General features: G+C 48.3%; 1 protein-coding gene across 13 annotated transcripts in view; it reads right to left on the bottom strand.

Moving 5' to 3' along the window:
- The window catches only part of RBFOX1 (RNA binding fox-1 homolog 1), a 2,224,270-nt gene that overhangs the window by 1,646,702 nt on the left and 559,326 nt on the right, over window positions 1-18,242 (bottom strand). The window lies entirely within an intron of this gene.

The following is an 18,242-nucleotide window of genomic DNA, read 5'->3' as shown; positions in this document are numbered from 1 at the left end:
ACTTTCAGGCTCCTACCCACACACAGCCCATTCTGTATTAAAGGATTTGATTTTGGAAAAAAGGAATAACGATTCCACCCATGATGTTCATATATGCCTAGAAGAGGTCTCCTATCTAGGGGCAGATAAGGCGTTTTTTTTCCCTGATAACTCCAGGAACTCTCCGCCCTGCAACTTTCTACTTATACCTGAGGTTGACCAGCCATCCTCAGCCATATTTTCCTACCAGTTGGTTCTGAACTGAACTGTGTCCATCCCCACCACAAATTCATGAAGCTCTAACCTCCAATGTGACGGTATTTGGAGGTGGGCCTTTGGGAGGTAATTAGGTTTAGATAAGGTCATGAGAGTAGGGCCCCCTGGACAGGATTAGTGCCCTTATGAGACACCAACAAGTTTACTTCCTGTCTCTCTCTCTCCACCTGCTCGCACAAAGGATAGGCCATATGAGGACACAGCAAGAAGACAGCCACATGAAACCCAAGGAGAAGGCTCTCACCAGGCACCAACCCTGCTGGCTCCTTGATGGTGGACTTCCAGCCTCCAGACTGTGAGAAACAAACTCCTGTTGTTTAATCCACCCAGTCTATAGTGTTTTGTTATGGTAACCAAGCTTACTAAAACAAGCAGATAACAGCTCACAGCTGTGAATCCAACTAAGGGCTTAAGAATGCATGGGTTCCTGAGTTAGATGAACAGCCCCTGTGGCTCAAACTGGCCCAGCTCCCAGCCCCTCCCCCATGCTCACCCCCAAGCTATCAGACCAGCCCTCACTGAAGCCATCAGCCCCAGAAGTAGCTCAGGCAGTGCCTGCTGCCCACTGGGCAGCTTTCACGCGTCATTAGCCTCCTAAACGGGAGGCTTCGGACTGACCCCAGCCAAGAGGATGCATTAGCTGTGGCCTGTGGCTTAGCAAGACATATCCCAGGGCCAGCCCTAGGAGAAACTTCCAAGGTGTGATGAATGTCAGAGCCCAGGTCCTCCCCTCCCCTCCCTTCCCTCTGTCCTTTCAGAGCTGGGGCTGGGAGAGCAGCTGATTCCAAAACAAGTGGCCACATCCGTAAAGCACAAGTGCAGAAGATCCCTTGCTACATAACCTCGTGTGTGTGTGCGTGTGTGTGTGTATGTGTGTGTGTATACACCAGCATTTCCCTGCTGTAAACTAGTAGGAATTTGTGAGGGAGAAGCATGCTATTCAACAGCTACAGGTCTCCAGTAGCACATGGGCGACACCATTCTCAGCTGCCCTCTCTAATTTCCTCCACTTCAGAATCTTTGCGTCTCCCAACTTGTGCATTTTGGGTCACACGGCCCCTTTCATTCCTCCCTATTAGGCAAGCCAGCTTCTTGCATCTACCTTAGATAAACACACACCAACATAAAGAGGTATAGACATGGCTGATTACTGAAGCATTGTTCAGGATAAAAAGATGTTTCTGAAACATTTAAGTGTCCACAGATAAAAGAATGGCTAAAATACAGGGTTTGAACACTCCAATGCCTCCAGGGGCCAAGCAAGTAATAAAAGTATATAAAGTGAACTACCTGCCAGACAATAGGGAATGGTGAGGTCTGTGGGGAAATGCGAGATGCCTACTTTAAAGCCAGCTGCATTCAATTTGTAAGGGCAAAATATGGTTCCAGCCAAACACAACACACATGTAATCTGGATGTGGCTGCTAGGCTGCCAGTTTACCATCCTCTAAGCCAAATCAACTATGATCCAGCCATATTATACAATATTATGCTGCTGCTAGAATAAATGGGGTGAATCCTAATGTTTTGACATGAAAAACTCAACAATACATACTGTTGTTGTTTTTTTAAAAGCATGACGTTTATTCACTTATTTATTTATGGCTGCATTGGGTCTTCGTTGCTACACACAGGCTTTCTCCAGTTGTGGAGAGCGGGGGCCACTCTGTTGCTGTGTGCGGGCTCCTCATTGAGATGGCTTCTCTTTGTTATGGAGCATGGGCTCTAGGCGCAAGTGCTTCAGTAGTTGTGGCACATGGGCTTAGTTGCTCTGTGGCATGTGGGATCCTCCAGAGCAGGGTTTGAACCTGTATCCCTTGCATTGGCAGGAGGATTCTTAACCACTGTGCTGCTAAGGAAGTCCCTACATACTGTTAATGGACAAGAAAAGTTGGAGAACAGCACACATATGATGATACCAATACTCTAAAAAAATAACTGAAGTATGTGTATATTATATATTCCTGTAACCGGGCAGGACCCATGGGGCCTTCCCCAGACAGAACTCTCTCCCATATCCTCTGCTTTAGCCCCTCTCTGAAGTACCTAGATAACAGTATCTGATGCCCATTCCTTAGCTGTTTTACAGATGCTAAAACCCCCACCAAATGGAAGAAGTTAACTAGTTAATGACCATGAGCACACAGCCCCCAGACCTACTGGAGCCTGAGGATTGATAATGTTAACCCCTACGACACCACACTGTTACTTCACCATCAACCAATCAGAGAATTGTGCAGGAGTTGATCACATACCCTGTGACTCCTCTTCATCACCTGGCCTTTAAAAATGTCTCCCTGAAACCCAACAGGGAGTTTGGGTCTTTTGAGCACTAGCTGCCCTGGACTCCTTGCTTGGCGCCTGCAATAACCGCTGCACTTTCCTTCACCACAACCTGGTGTCAGTAAATTAGCCTGACTGCACGTGGGCAAGCGGACCCAAGTTTGTATTGGTAACATTCCTCCTTCCACACTTACTCCCCCACCACACACACAGAGATGTATGTCTAAAAAATGTCTGGGAGGAGGACTTTCCTGGTGGTGCAGTGGTTAAGAATCCACCTGCCAGTGCAGGGGACATGGGTTCAATTCCTGGTCCAGGAAGATCCCGCATGCCATGGAGCAACTAAGCCCGCATGCCACAACTACTGAGCCTGTGCTTTAGAGCCCATGAGCCACAACTACTAAGCCCACATGCCACAACTACTGAAGCCCATGTGCCTAGAGCCCATGCTCCACAACAAGAGAAGCCACCACCATGAGAAGCCATGTGCCACACGAAGAGTAGCCCCTGCTCACCACAACTAGAGAAAGCCCATGTGCAGCAATGAAGACCCATTGCAGCCAAAAATTTTTTAAAACAATTTTTTGTATCCTCTGGGAGGATACAAATCGAACCAACAAAAGTTTTACCTCTGAGGAGGAATTTGGAACGTGACTGGGACCTGATGGTTTGAGGAAAGTCATGGGGAACATTCTCTTTTTCTGAATTGTTTGAAATTTTTTCATTGAGAATGCATCCATGTATTATTTGTCTAGTTAAACATAAATTTAAAATATGATAAAACTAAAGCTTTACAGTTCCTCCAGGTTAATAAGTGACTTTGTAGAAATGCTGGCTTGTCTCACTGAAGAGAGGAATAAAAACAGCTGTCTCACCCATTCATGTCTCTGATGACACAGAGTAGAAGGTGGGTTATATGGTGATGCAATAGGGAGTGGTGGGGCTTGTGTCCAATTGGAGATAAACCTTAGTTCATTTATGATTTAAAATTCTATGTATTAGATAAATCTATGAAAAGCAAATGTTGACATTTACTAGAATCCTCTATATACTGCATTCAGTGTTGATTTTATAGTCATAATTATGTTAGATTCACTTCCAACACAAGTAGCTCAGGGTTATTAAGAAACATGGCACCCACAGACTTCAGGGCCTGTCTGTCATCCACTGTGGCATGTTCAGCAGATAGAGAACTGTGGAGGCCAGCAGGGGAAGGAGTGAGGGTTCTTTAAGGGCTGCAGGTGCCAGACTGAGGCATTTGGCTTTTATGTTGTCAGCAGCAGCCACCATCAGAGGGTTCCCAGCGTGGGGGCTGATATGATTAGAGCCATGTTTGAGGTGGGCCATTCTGTGGACCAGCACAGGGCACAGAAGGGATGCAGGAAACTCCCGGCAGGACACTCCTTAGAGCTTTGTTCCAGCGATTTCCCATCCCTTTAATCATTTCCCTTCCTCTCCTTCACTTTCTCTACCTGTGTTTGAAATTGCAAAGGCCGACATTAAGGGTTTCCTCCTTGCTTGTGCCAGGAACTTGATGTACGTGATTCTTTCAATCCTCTCCTCAACCCTAGGAGCTGGTTCTCATGCCATTTTTTTCAGACAGGGAAACAGGGGTTGGAAAGCTAAGTTCCTTTCCTACAGTTGGGACTGTCAGAGGCAGAGTTTGAACCCAGGTCATACTCCAAAACTGCCCTCAAAAACCATGCAGGGATTTTGCCCTGCATGGAGATATGGATCCTTCCTGGGACTTCCCACACATTAATAGATATGAGAATGGAGTTAATGGATAGATGGGTGATCATGGCTCATGACCAGACCATGGCTCATGGTCTTCCTCTGCACCTATGTCTGAGACGCCCATCACCATCTGGGATTCTGATGCTCCATACTATTCAATCATCTGTGCTGAATGTGTTGGGTACCACTCTACACTTCTGCAGTGGTAGTGGGAGACAGGTCCCTTTTGGTTGCATGGGATAGAAACCACTCAAAAAAGCTTAAGAACACAAAAGAATTTATTAGCCCATTCAACCGATAGAGTTCACTTTAAATGGACCAGATAAGGATCAACGAGGTTAAATTACTTCTCTGGCAAGTGGTAGAGCAAGAAACGGAACCCAGGTCTCTGTGATTGGAGACTTTGCTCTGCAGTACTCCCACGCACAAATCCAGGGACTCAGTGATCGTATGCTTTTCCCTGTCTAGACTCTAACCCATCCCAGTCTCACTGAATGACCTACATTGTCTGCCTCCTGCTCCCTCTCTCATCCCAGTCCTTCCTGCAGGAATCACCATGAGTTCCCCATGCCTGTGCTGAACATGCCACACTGGCCTGCCAGGTAGGAAGATAGAATCATCACGTCCCTCCTCAAACACTATCCTGCTGGGCCTTCAGATCTGTCTCCCATCAGCAAATGACACCACTGTTCACACCAAACGGAGAGCCCTTTATCTGTGAAGTCAAGTGTCACCTAAACAGGCCTTCCAGGCCAGTGAGGACATTATTCATGTGCCAGCAGTTTGGTGATTTCTTCTACTCACTGTCACTCAGATAAAAATGCATCCCTGTGCCCTGTTATCTACTAAGCTTTGCCAGGCTGCCAGATGTCCTTGGCTTTGACGGAACTATTTTATGGAAAGTTCTGACCTAGAACAACACCAACGTGAAGGTTCTCTTTTTTCCACCAATTATCCCTCAATCTAGTCTGCTTCTTCAGTTCTGTAAGGACATCTCAGGGAAACCCAGAGCTTCCCAGTCACCCTCAGGCATGAGAAGCCCAGTCTAGCTCAGTGCAAAACTTCCATCTCAGGTCCAATTTAATGTTCATCTCCTCCAGTCCCCCAACTGTGCTGGCCAGGCTTTGATCAGAGGGATTAATTGGGGAGAATGAATGGTCTTCTCCTTCTTGCCCTCTTCTCCCTTCGGTTTTCTGGTTTTAACAGCTCTGTCATTGGGTCTGAGCAGACAGATTAGAGAGAAAGGGCACATTCCACTGGAGCATGCAACAAACGAAATCATCTGCTATCAATGCTGATTATCAGGCAATTCCACGGTCATAGGTGCCTTCTGTACAGAGGTCCAAATGCTGGCACCTTTGAGGGGCACAGGTAGATTAGGGGCAGCCCTGTGGGTGCAGGCCTCCTGTAGTTGTCAGGGACACCAAAGCTACAGTAATAAATAGAACAAAATAAATAATGGCTTGACACATGGATAGTTATCTCTTGCTCACATAGCAGTTCTAGGTGGGAGAACGCGTTAGAGGCCAGCTCTCCTCCACACAATCATTCAGGGACCCAGGCTGGAAAAGGCCCTGCCATCTTTAATATGTGGCTTCAGGTCACCATGACCAGAAAGCCAGAAGAGGGAGAATACATAGAGGAACACAAGTGCATGGTCTTCATGGACCAGACCCAGGAGTGTCCTGCATCGTTTCAGTTCACATCCTGTTGGCCAGAGCTCAGTCACAGGGCCACACACAATGGCAAGGGGTTTGGACATGTAGTCAAGCTGTATATCAGAGAGGAGAAGATCGTTTTGGAGAGCAGAGCTAGCAGGCCTGGCCACACCTCCTCACTGCAGCACAGCCTTGCCGGAGATCCCTCTACAGGGTTCTCTAATAGAAAACTCACCTCCAACTGACCTCCTCCAACTTCTCCAAGTGATGGAATTCTGGCAGCTAACAGTCTCCTGTCGCTGAGGTCCCCTCACCTTGCAGCTGGTCCTCTGGGGGACACCAGCCACATGGCTCAAAGCCAGATCTTCTGTGGTATCCTCTGGACCCACAGGAAACTAACAAGTCCTTTTGCAAGAGCAGAGATTAAAGCTGTCCCTTCCTCCATGCCCTCTTTCTCCTGTTTTCTTCTCCTCCTACTCGAATTAGCAGAAAGGGGTGATAAGAAGCTATACCAGCAGACCGAGTCCTCTTCTTGCTGGCATCCCAGTGTCTACAAGAGATCCCTTTGGAGCTCAGCTCGACTTCAGGTTGACACTGGTAGCTCCTCTCTCCCCTGAATCCTCTCTGATCTTCTGCTTATTTATCTAGTCAGTACTGATAACAGCAGAGGTGGCTTGTCCCCTCTCAAGGAGATCTGAGGAGTTGGCTGAACCCATTGTGTCCGACCCTCTTTGAAGTGTAAGAGACGCTCAGCATTCCTCTGCCTTCACTTGGGGTCCTAATGATCTATCCTGGGATAACGGGAAATGTCTTAGTCACCTTGACAAAAGCACCCTGCAAAGGGTTGTGAATGTGTCACCAAATTGGGTCAACTCTTTCCTTGAATGGATTGAATCTCTGGGTTGTTTTCACTGGTGTAAACAGAACACCTTAAAGTGCTATCATCAAAGGGTGGTGAAGCAGAATGGAGCATGTGGAATAAGACAAATGGGGTTCCTGCTACTCCACGTCTGGGCGGGCTTTGAGAAGGTCACTTCCCTGACCTGAAAGAGTTGATTTCTCTCTCTACTGCGCATAGGGAAACGCTTCCCAACGGTGGTGTGGATTCTTTGCTGTGTCATGAATAGTAAACACCAGCATGTCCAGCATCTACCTGCCATGTTTCACTCCCTGGACGACACTAGGGACTCTAAGCAAGTTGTGGAGTTGAGTCTTGCAAACCTCTCCTCCCTCTCTCTAAGTATGTCATCCTGGACATGTGTGGTGACTGAAATCAGCCACATGTTCTTTGGTGCTTCTCCCATCAAGAGGTGGGGTCGGGCTTCCCTGGTGGCGCAGTGGTTGAGAGCCCGCCTGCCGATGCAGGGGACGTGGGTTCGTGCCCCGGTCCGGGAGGATCCCACATGCCGCGGAGCGGCTGGGCCCGTGATCCATGGCCACTGAGCCTGCACGTCCGGAGCCTGTGCTCCCCAACGGGAGAGGCCACAACAGTGAGAGGCCCAGGTACCAAAAAAAAAAAAAGAGGTGGGGTCTATGTTCCCAACCCTTGAATTTGGGCAGGCTCGAAAACTACCCTGACCAGGAGATTACAGCAGAAGGGATGCTGTGCCAGTTCTCGTGCAGCCTTAAAAGACTGGACACTTCCACTGCTGTCTGGGGGGGCCTCTCTGGGTGCCCTCAGCTGCGCATCAGAGGTCTGACTACCCTGAGACCGCCATGCTGGAGCAGCCACTTTGAGGCATTTTGACCGACGGTACCAGCTGAGCCCAAACCTCCAGCCTCCCTGGCCCGTGTGCCAGCCACCTTGGACCCTCCAGGCAGTGCATCTGCCAGCGGAACACCACCAAGAAACCTCAGTCAAACCATGGCCGGTACGCCCTGCCCAGATTCCTGACCCACAAAATCTTGAGCTATAATGAATGGTTGCTGTTTTGAGCCATTAAGTTTCAGGGTACTTTGATAACAGTAATAGATGATCACAACAAAAGGTACTTATCCTCTCTAAGCCTGTAATTTCATACTTACAAAAGAGAAAATATGTTTTTACAAGATTGTTCTAAGAATTAAGCAAAAAATATATGGTTAAAGTGCTTGACACAGTCCCTGGAACACAGCAAGCTGTTTTATCTCACAAGCATGTGTGCTGTTCTTTGTGCATTTCCACATGCAATAGTCTTATATATATATATATATATATATATATATATATATATATATATATATACACATTTATTTATTTATTTACTTTTGGCTACTTTTGGTTCTTTGTTGCTGTGCGCGGCTTTCACTAGTTGCGGTGAGGGGGGCTACTCTTTGTTGCTGTGCACGGGCTTCTCATTGCGGTGGCTTCTCTTGTGGAGCATGGGCTCTAGGAGCGTGGGCTTCAGTAGTTGTGGCTCGTGGGCTCTAGAGCACAGGCTCAGTAGTTGTGGCGCACAGGCTTAGTTGCTCCGTGGCATGTGGGATCTTCCTGGACCAGGGATCAAACTCATGTCCCCTGCATTGGCAGGTAGATTCTTAACCACTGTGCCACCAGGGAAGCCCCCACGTGTAACAGTCTTGATTTCCTGTCAAATGATGATTCTCAGAGCACTCAACTTGATTTCCAGATGGTAAAATGTACATGGACTGCTCTGGACTCAGAAGTACCTGGGCTTTATAAATCCTTGTGCTACCATTTACAAGCTGTGTGCATGACCAAGAGAGAGCTACCTCACCTCTCTGAGCCTCAGTTTCACCATTTGGAAAACAGATACAAAAATCTATCTCGCTGTCTTTTTAGCATAGATTCAATGGGAATGCCTGTCCTAGAGTTGGAGATTGAGAATGAATAACTGCAGTTTTGGTTAGTTTGGTGTCGTAACTGTTATAGTAGCAGCAGTCGTAACACTGAGATTTTGAGCTCCACTGCATTTAATGGAGCAGGCTGGGAACAGACCCCCTAAAGGGGTATTTCTGAAAGCAGGCAGCTTCCCCTCTCCTCACCATCTCTCTCCTCTACTCTAGCCCAGGACTTGGTTCCAGCCGCGGAGCTGCCGGAACTCAGCCCAGATTTTTAAATGTGAGTGTAAAAAAGGAAAGAGCCCATTCACAGATGATATTCAACACCCCCTCCCTCCCCAAGCCAAATTCCGTAGGCTCCAGAATGTCCAATGAATAAACAGCTCTTAAAATTCTTCTAGAAAATGCACAAGTTTTCACTTAATAATGCTCACTGTCAGAAATGAAATATTTACATGCACTTGCTTCAAAATGCTGGCAGCTTGTAACCTAAGAATAGTTTTACTTGTGGTGTTGAACAACTACCTTAGGTCCATCTTGTAGATAATTTTGAGAGGAGCAAGAGGATGCAGGGTAGAAAGAGCTGCAGCAGGGAGACTGAGCCGGGAGGGAGGGGCCGACCAAATCCCTGCCCTTGATTTGCCCTTGTAGTTGGTGAATAAGGAAGGTTAAAGTAGTTCCAGCACTGGGTTGATGGGTGTCTGAGCTGTGATGGGCCCATCAGTCACCCTGACGCATGCTGGCAAACACCGAGAGATTGTAAGCATTATCTGAAGCTTAATTAGGAGGCGGACAGGAGGCTGGGTGGGCGTGAAGAGGGAATGCTGAGGCTCCCTGTGCCCTGTCCCCACCCCACCCTGCATCCTGGAATCTTTGGGAAAAGTTGCCGCCATTCACATCTCCTTCCAAAGAGCTCCTTCGTTGCTTTTTTGAGGCCAGGCTGCAAGTTTTAAAAAGGCTCCTAAGATGGTTCTGTTTTCAAATTTAGCTCAGCAATCTGGAAGTGCAGTTAAAGATCTTTAAAAACCCTCCCTCTCTTTGACCAAGTAACTCTGCTCCTGGGAATCATTCCTAAGGACGAATTGGAAATACATCAAAAGTTTGTGGCACAAAATAATGTTTTATAACATTTTTGTAACAGAAAAAACAATTGGAAACAACCTAGCTGTTCAACAATTGGGGATTGTGTCAGGGAGCTGAATTATCCCCTTTTCAGGAACCACTATATGACTACAAAAGTGATGGTCCAGCAAAGTTTGAAATAACTTGGGAAAATGCTCATATATGAAGGAAAAAAACCCCAGAACATAAATGACATAAATATTGTACTACATGATCTCAGTTACATTAAAACATGAATAGAAGAAACATGGGAAGGAAATGACCAAAAAATATATATTAACAGTGTTTTTCTTTGGAAGGTAAAACTGGATATTTCATTTTCTTCTTTCTCTTTTCTGTATTTTCCAAGTTTTCACTACTAAACAAGTGTACATAAAGTTATTCTTTAAATACCATCTAGTTCCTGCCAGTTTTTTTCAAATATTCTACCAGTTTTCCTAACTATATATTCCTCAGAGATTGGTGATTCTAGAGCAAAGCTGGGCTGTGTGACTCCAAATAGCACAAAACAGAGAGACAAGAAACCTAACATGATGAGTTTTGTGTACTTCATGAGTAAGGCACTGTGCTGGGACTTTGGTTACATTCCCTCATTCAATCCTCAAAGCCTGCCGGGTAGGCGCTATTATCACCATCTTATCAATGTTGTGGGAACTAAGAGTCGGAATAAGTTAGGAAAATTTCCAGGCAATAGAGCAGTTAAGAGTCAGCGTGGGAATGTAAGCTCAGGTTGGCCTGACTCCAAATCCCCTTCCCTTCCCTCCTTCATTTCAGTCCCAGATGGAGAGCAGCTCGGTGGTGCCCTAGCGGTCACAGCCCTTCCTTCCAAAGCCCTTGTGGTAAGATGTAAATTGCTACGGAAACATTCCTGGATGCCCCAGCAACCCCCACTATCTCATTTCTTCCAGTGCCTGGAATTCCATAACTGGAGATGCTTTCCTTTCGGTTAGAAAGCTGCCATAACCCTTGTTTCTATGTGTCCTCTTTGAAAATGTGTATCCTGCTGGGAGAGGTAACAGGGCGTAATGCCTGGACAAGAACAGGGTGGAGGTTGGGGAACACACCCTGACCTGGGGTGTCCTCATGCTGGGGAGAGGGGTGCAGAGCACAATTTATAATGGGGGGTGGGGGGGACATTTATCATTGGGGGTTGCCCAGAAGCTCATCCCTTTTCTTAAAAACATCTCAATCTCTATTCCAAGAAATTGCCTCTTCCCCATCCTGCATAGGCTCAGTGAGGAAATGAAGTGGCCCTTTTCCCACTTCAGACATTGAAAGGGCAGAGCCAGTGATTCTTAACGTTGGCTGCACTTTAGGGTCACAGGGAGTTTGACAAAAGGCAACTGTCCAGGATGCAGCCCCGGGCATTCTAAGTTCATTGATATGGGGAGGGGATTGGACACTGGTACTCACTGAAGCTATCCAGGTGACAGTGATGAGCAGATAGGGTTGAGGACCACTGGACCAGATGCCTCTTCTCAATATCCCCAGGTCAGCAGGGGGTACACATAACAAAGCACTGGCCCCTCTCTCCTGAGATCTCAAGCCCTTGAGTTAGTGACATGAGGGCAGAAACAAATGGCTGGGGTGCTTTTATCCCATGGATGGTGGGGTTCTGCCAGGATGGGGTCTGCTAGGAGGATATTCCAGCTTCCCAGACCTGCAGGGCCAGTTTAGCTCTGGCCTCTTTCCAAGCTGGTTCTCCCACCTTCCTACAGATTCTGAGAGCCCTATTCCAATAGATTCCCTTTTGTTGAACCCAGGAACAGTAGAATGTGGTCATGAGGACCAGAAGGCAACATAAGAGGACCACATAGAGGCAGGCAGGAGAGTTCCAGGACCACTAGACCCTCCTGCTCATAAATGGTAGAAGTGACTAACCACCCTCCAAAGATTCATGCTCCCTCTTGCCTCATATGAAGTTACCACTAGGAAATGGCTGCCCATCCGGGGACTACATTTCCCAGGCTCCCATGCATCTAGACAGTGCCATGTGACTAGTTCTCACCAATGGGATGTGACCAATAGTGATGTAAGTCACTTCCAGGCCAAGCTTACGAGGCAGGTATGCCTCTCTTTCTCCAAGCACTTCTGAATACATTTCTGAATATTTCCCCAGGCATTTCTAAATGTTTCTGGGGTCCTCTGAGGACTAAGAGGAGGGGAGTGCTGCAAGGGGAAGAAGTCTGGATCCTGGAATCACCCTATGGAGGGCTGGCAGGCCACCAGGGACACCTGCACTGGACTGCTATGGAAGTAAAAAATAAACTTTATTGTGTTAAAGGACTGTAACTGGGGGGTTGCTTTTTAACAGGGGCTGGTGTTATCCTAACTAATACATTCTGTTACTACTGGTGATGATGATGATGATACTAACAGTAATATTGATACCTATAGCTAATGTTTGGTTTTTTTTTTCTTTTCCATTATGGTTTATTACAGGATATTGAATATAGTTCCCTGTGTTATACAATAGGACCTTGTTATTTATCCATTCTATGTATAATAGATTGCATCTCCTAATCCCAAACTCCCAATCCATCCCTTCCCGGCCTCCCGTCCCCCTTGGCAAACACAAGTCTGTTCTCTATGTCTGTTGTTTGGGTATTTATAATATGCCAGGCTCTTTGCTAAGGGTCTTACCTGTGGTAAGTCAGTGGTTCTCAACCAGAGACTAATTTCTGCCCAGGGGATAGGTGGCAATGTCTGGAGACTTTTTGGTTGTCATACTGAGGATAGGGGGTTATTGTTATCTAGTGGGTGGAGGCCAGAGATGCTGCTAAACACCCTACAAGCACCAGACAGATCCCCACAACCAAGAATTATCTGGCCCCAAATGGTACTAGTGTTAGAACCAGAAAACCCTGTAGAAACTCATCCAATACTAATCACCCTCAATTGCATACCATTATTATCCCCATTAAAAGACTCTTAGATGCAGATTCTTATTGTTCCCAATTTTAAAAATAGTTTGTCCGATGTGAAGTAATTAGCCCCAAGGGTACGGCTAATATGTGGCAGAGGGCGATTTGACCTCAGGTGGGTCTGAGTACAGTCTCTGCTCTGCAGACATGATGTTCCAAGTCTTCAGAAAGTCTCAACACCTGGGCAAGACACCCCGCCTCCTTCACTCACCAATCCGCCCAGCAACGGAGAGTTCCTTTAAAACACCCACACACAGGACACCACGCTTGTGGTTTCTCTGTCACCTTTGAATGCACAGGTTCAGTGACTCCTTTTAAAAGGACACAGTATTTACGGAGCCCAGATGAAAAGGACAGTACGAAGGAACGCTCAGAACCTCTGCTCTCACAGAGATGACATAATTTATGTTCCGCCACCACCGTCTTTGCTCTCCCCGCTGCAATCTCAAAATGGAGGAGAAACCTGGTAATTGCTTCAGCGGGGCTGGGCCTGCTGTTGCCCGTTTGCTTTCCTTATTGCCTTGTCCTGCCTGGCGACCCCTGAGTATTTCATCTTCTTTGGCAGGGCTGGCAGGTTCTAGGACACCCCTAGCAGAGTGGAAAACGCCTTGGAAAACACACAGAGGGAAACTGAGGAGGGCGTGTTGGGGCGGGAAGGCCAAGCTTGGGGAAATGTCCGCAGGCAAAATGCTGGGCTAGCACCTCTGCCGTCTGTGGGCGTTTGGAGGTGAAAGGCAGAGCACCCACGCTGCGCGAGGGAAAAGCAGCTCGTTTCAGGTTAAGCAATGATCTATAGCACTGATCTGGATGGACACGGGTCTCCCTCTTGCTTGGTGCAGAACACACTTCACAATGATAATGATAACTTTCAGGAGACGTATTACCATAATAGATTCTGGCATGACAGTCCAGGAGTATTGGGATGACTTCTGAGGCTAAGTCCACAAGCGAAGGGTGCAGAAAGGAGGAATGCAGAAGGCCTGTGAGCAGGGAAGTGGCTGGGGTGCACCCTGCACAGGGAAGCTGCGGTCAACAGGCAGGAGAAGGTTCCAGGCGGCGAGTGCAGGATGACACACCCAATGTTATTCTCTAGCCGGGCTGCACACCTGCTGTCCCAGGCTCTGGAAACTCAACTTTCCTCACCTTCTCTCTGAGGCTGAGCTGTCTTCCTGCCTGGTGACTCAAATCTGAACTCACACCTGGTCTAAGGTCCATGGGAGGTGGTAACTGAAGAAGATGAAAGGTCAGGCATTGGAGTCTCCTGCCCTTTTAGCCCTGTGTGAGCTGGGGCAAGTCTCTTAACCTCTCTGTGCCTCAGTTTCCTCATCTGTTAAATGGGGACCATATAGGGTTCTTTAAGGAGTACAATGGTAGCGCCCATAAAGCATTTAGAACAGTTCTTAGTGCACAGTAAAGAGGCAACGAGTGTTGTCTGCTATGATTATGCACAATTACTGTTACTGCTCTTCTGCTGCCGCCACTGCTGCTACTTTGTTAGAGAACATAGTACAGTGCTTAGTATACAGGCTACTAGCAATTGGTATTTTTGTTCATTTCTTCTCCGTCCTTTTTCTAAATAACTCCAAAGAATGGAGTTACTGGTTCAAAGGACATGGGTGTGCATGTGGACCCAGGTGTTCTTAATACACACCACAATGTCCGCACCATTTTCTTTCTGGCAGGTGATTTCCAGCACTGACTCTTCCCTTGACTCCACTCCAACCATCCCCTCCAGAGATATCTCAGATTCGTTCACTTTTCTCCATCCCACATGCTTAGTCCAAGCATCACCCTCTCTTGTCTGGATAAGAGGGATAAGACCACTTAACCAGATAATTGAAAGCCCCATCCTCTCTTAGCCACTGGGACTGCAGAGCCATTGAGAGCCCAGGTTCCCAGCCTGGGCTCAGAGTAAACAGGATTACCTGGGGTGGCGGGAACTGGTGGAGACAGAAGGTGTTTCAAAACTTAATCAAAAATTAATTAGAAAAAGAAACAAGCCAAAGGACAAACATCTGTGAGCAGATGATGTGCAAAGGCAAACAAATCCGATATATAACATTCCATTTGAGTTCGGAGAACGATCCTGCTGGGCTACACTGGGAGTAGCTGGAATGCTTTGAGGGGAACAAAAAGCCTCTGTGTTTACTTCTCGGGAACAAATGACAGTGCGGCTCCTATAGCTCCAAAGACACGGGAGGAGAGGGCTCTGTCTAGGGTCACACAAGGGCTGCAGGGAAGCTGCGCGTCGGGGAGATGCCAATAAATACTCACTGGAGCACACACTAGCCGGACCCTCAGAGTGAGGAGGGGGCGGTGCGCACGGGAGAAGACACCCCCTGAGGCGGCCAGAGCCGGGCCGCGCCTGCCCCCCACCCCGCCTTCCAGGCAGGACTGGTTGGCGATGGCTGTTCCAGGGCCGTCGTACCTCACTCATGTCCCCTCGCCATTCCCGAGCCGAGGTCTTCCTAACGTAGCTCCTGTCGGCCTCTCTTGGCGGCTCGTCTGACCACAGGAGTGTGCTTCTTCGTGCACACAGCAGGCTGGAAGGGTGTCGGCACTGTGGCCCTGGGAGCAACCCTCAGCTAGGGACAGCCTGCGTGTCCCCAGGTGCGGCTCAGACACGGCCCACAGCGCTGCCCAGGGGTCCCACTGGGGCTGAGCTCCAGTTGCACACGCAGTGACCTGCTCCTTCTTGCACCTACATTGGCCTCCTCATCACCCTCTCTCCCCTTTCCCTTCTCCAACTGCTTCCTGGGACCACTCCCCAAATAAGCCACTTGCATTCAGAGCTTTACCTCGGGGTCTGCTTCTAGGGATTCAACCAAAGACAAGGATGTTGGTGGCGGGCAGACAGGATTGAGCCTAATGACTTGGCTGAGTGAGGGACGCTGTGCAGAAACCCGTCCCAAAGTCAACAAGATCCCCACGGGGACTCAGGTGGCCTCAAGACTCCTGTTTGGGGCTTCCCCGGTGGCGCAGTGGCTGAGAGTCCGCCTGCCGATGCAGGGGACGCGGGTTCGTGCCCCGGTCCGGGAGGATCCCACATGCCGCGGAGCGGCTGGGCCCGTGAGCCATGGCTGCTGAGCCCGCGCGTCCGGAGCCTGTGCTCCGCAACGGGAGAGGCCGCAACAGTGAGAGGCCCGCGTACCCCATATCCATGTCACCCCAGAAGTCAGGGCACCCTGAGGTTCTTAAAGTCAGGGACCTCCTCCATGCAGGAAGCTAACCTTGGAAATACCAGTTAAACGTTACTTTATCTCTGACCCCCGGGAGACGCCAATGAATTCTGCCCTCTTCTTCTTGGCAGGAGACCAGGGACCCAAGGGTTCTTACCTGAGGTTCCTGGTCCCCTAGCCTTGCACACTGTGGTCTCTCGAACCTGGAGCTCCTGCCCTGAGCCCACCCCAACTTATTCTAATGAACTCTTGCTTCTTCCAACCCAGTCAGCGTCAGGTGCTCCAGGAAGCATTCTCTGCCCTTGCTACCAACTCCAACAGCAAACCAACACTTTCCTATCGCCACAATAGAGATTCTTGCACAAGATTAAAACATTGGTTAATCCACAATCCCAACCTAGACCAGTCTCTTAATCTGAAAACTTCACGTTTACAGGCTTTTGGTGGTTCCTGACCCAGAATCACATTTGTGTGTGTGTGTGTGTTTCTGGGGAGGAGATCCATTGCTTTTATCTGATTATCAAGAGGCTTTCTGACCCCAGAAAATGTCACAGCCATTGCACCAGACTATGAGCTACTCAAGGACCTGGTAACACCTTACTTAGTCTCTTATCCCAGAGTGCACTCCAGTGCCAACTATCAAAGGCACTTAGCTGGCGATACTATCGGCTAATGTAGTTTGAAAGTTTATTCTGACCAAAACCCCTACGGGTCTTGATTTGTTTGACCCCCATGACAATCCTAAGAGGTGGCTGCCATCTCTGTTCATCGGACATGGGACAAGGAGAGGCTGTGACAGAAGAGCTGGCCCCGGGTCCCAGAGCTGGAAGGCTTGGTATGGGACGCGAAGGCGGGTAAGTCAGCCTCCTAGCACCAACTAGCTTTACTGAAAATACCAAGAAAGGACAAGCTGATGAATGAACAAACACCACGCAACTCATAACCATGTTGTCCCACCAGCTTTCAGGCAGCACCGTGACATACCTTGAAGAAAACCTCCGCCTTCGGTAAGACTCCAAAATGTCCACCAATGTCCATGTCATTTTTCCTTACAAACAGCAGTGGAGCTCCTATAACCTGGAAATGGATGTCTCTCCTGTAACATCTGCAAATGCATTTTAATCCTTCGGGGCAGGCAGCGTCTCTTCTTAGATCTGTTCAATTTTTTTTTGTTGTTGTTGTTTTACAAATAAAGAAACTGAGGACCGGAAGGTTACATGGCTTGCCTGAGGCCGCGCCGTGAGTTAGCTGCAAAGCTGGACGTGGAATCCAGGTCTTGCCTGTTCCCAATTAAGTGCCCTTCCTCCCCCTCCCACTGGCTGCATCTCTGCCAAGATTATGCTAATATGCTTTCCTTCTGAGAGTCATGTGTTTCTCAGTCCACGAGGTTCCATGAACCCATCACGAAATTCGATTTCATTCGCCTAATGACTCTCAGAGAATCACCTGGCCCTCACACAGCCATTGTGGAATTCCCTGGTCCAGGCTCTAAGAGGCTCCCAGGTCTACATGCCCCCCTGGAGACTGTCATGTCTCTCCTTCTTGGGATCTGCAGGCCTTGGCTATGGGGACAGAGACAGACTGACTGGACAGCAGACTGGGCTGTTCTGAGTGGCCTGGGCCCCCCTAATGCACTAATTGATTTATTGGCTAATAAGACAGTTTGTGTGCACTGCTGGGCTATTTGCAAAAGCCTTCCCTTTCCACCACTGCTCTCAAGGAAATTCCTAGTCCCCAGTGAAGCAGACAGAGGGCCTCCCTGGAGTCCCTTCAGGGACCAAGTAGTTAGTTCATCGTGTAAGGACTGTGAAGTAGGACATTCCTGGCTTCCTGGAGCGCTGGTGTCCAGTCCTTATATCAATAAGAATCAGCTGGAACTCTCCTGATGGAGGTGGGAGAGGAAACGGGTCCTGCGGGTCATCAGGATGGGGGATGTCTGGCTCTGATGTCCTCTGGCTCTGCAGCCTGGGTGCCCCATGTCACCTGCCTGAGCCTCCACTGCTCCACCTACCTGTCCAGTGAGGGACAGAAAAATCTTCCTCACTAGGTTACTGTGAGGAATATGTGAAAAAGCACCAAATAAATATTTGTTGAATTATAAGAGACACAGATAAGAGAGCACATCAAATATGTTTAAAAGAAGTTTCTCTCCCTTCCATAACTCTTGCTCCATTATTCTTTCGATCATGTGTGTCAAGAATGGGAAGGTTGGGACTTCCCTGGTGGTCCAGAGATTTTGCCTTCCAATGCAGGGGGTGCGGGTTTGACCCCTGGTCGGGGAGCTAAAATCACACATGCCTCAG

The sequence above is a fragment of the Kogia breviceps genome, chromosome 14 (genome assembly GCF_026419965.1).
Source record: "Kogia breviceps isolate mKogBre1 chromosome 14, mKogBre1 haplotype 1, whole genome shotgun sequence".
In the NCBI taxonomy this organism is placed as follows: Eukaryota; Metazoa; Chordata; class Mammalia; order Artiodactyla; family Physeteridae; genus Kogia; species Kogia breviceps.
Note: the sequence above shows the minus strand (reverse complement) of the source record. Positions and strands in the feature narration are given on the sequence as shown.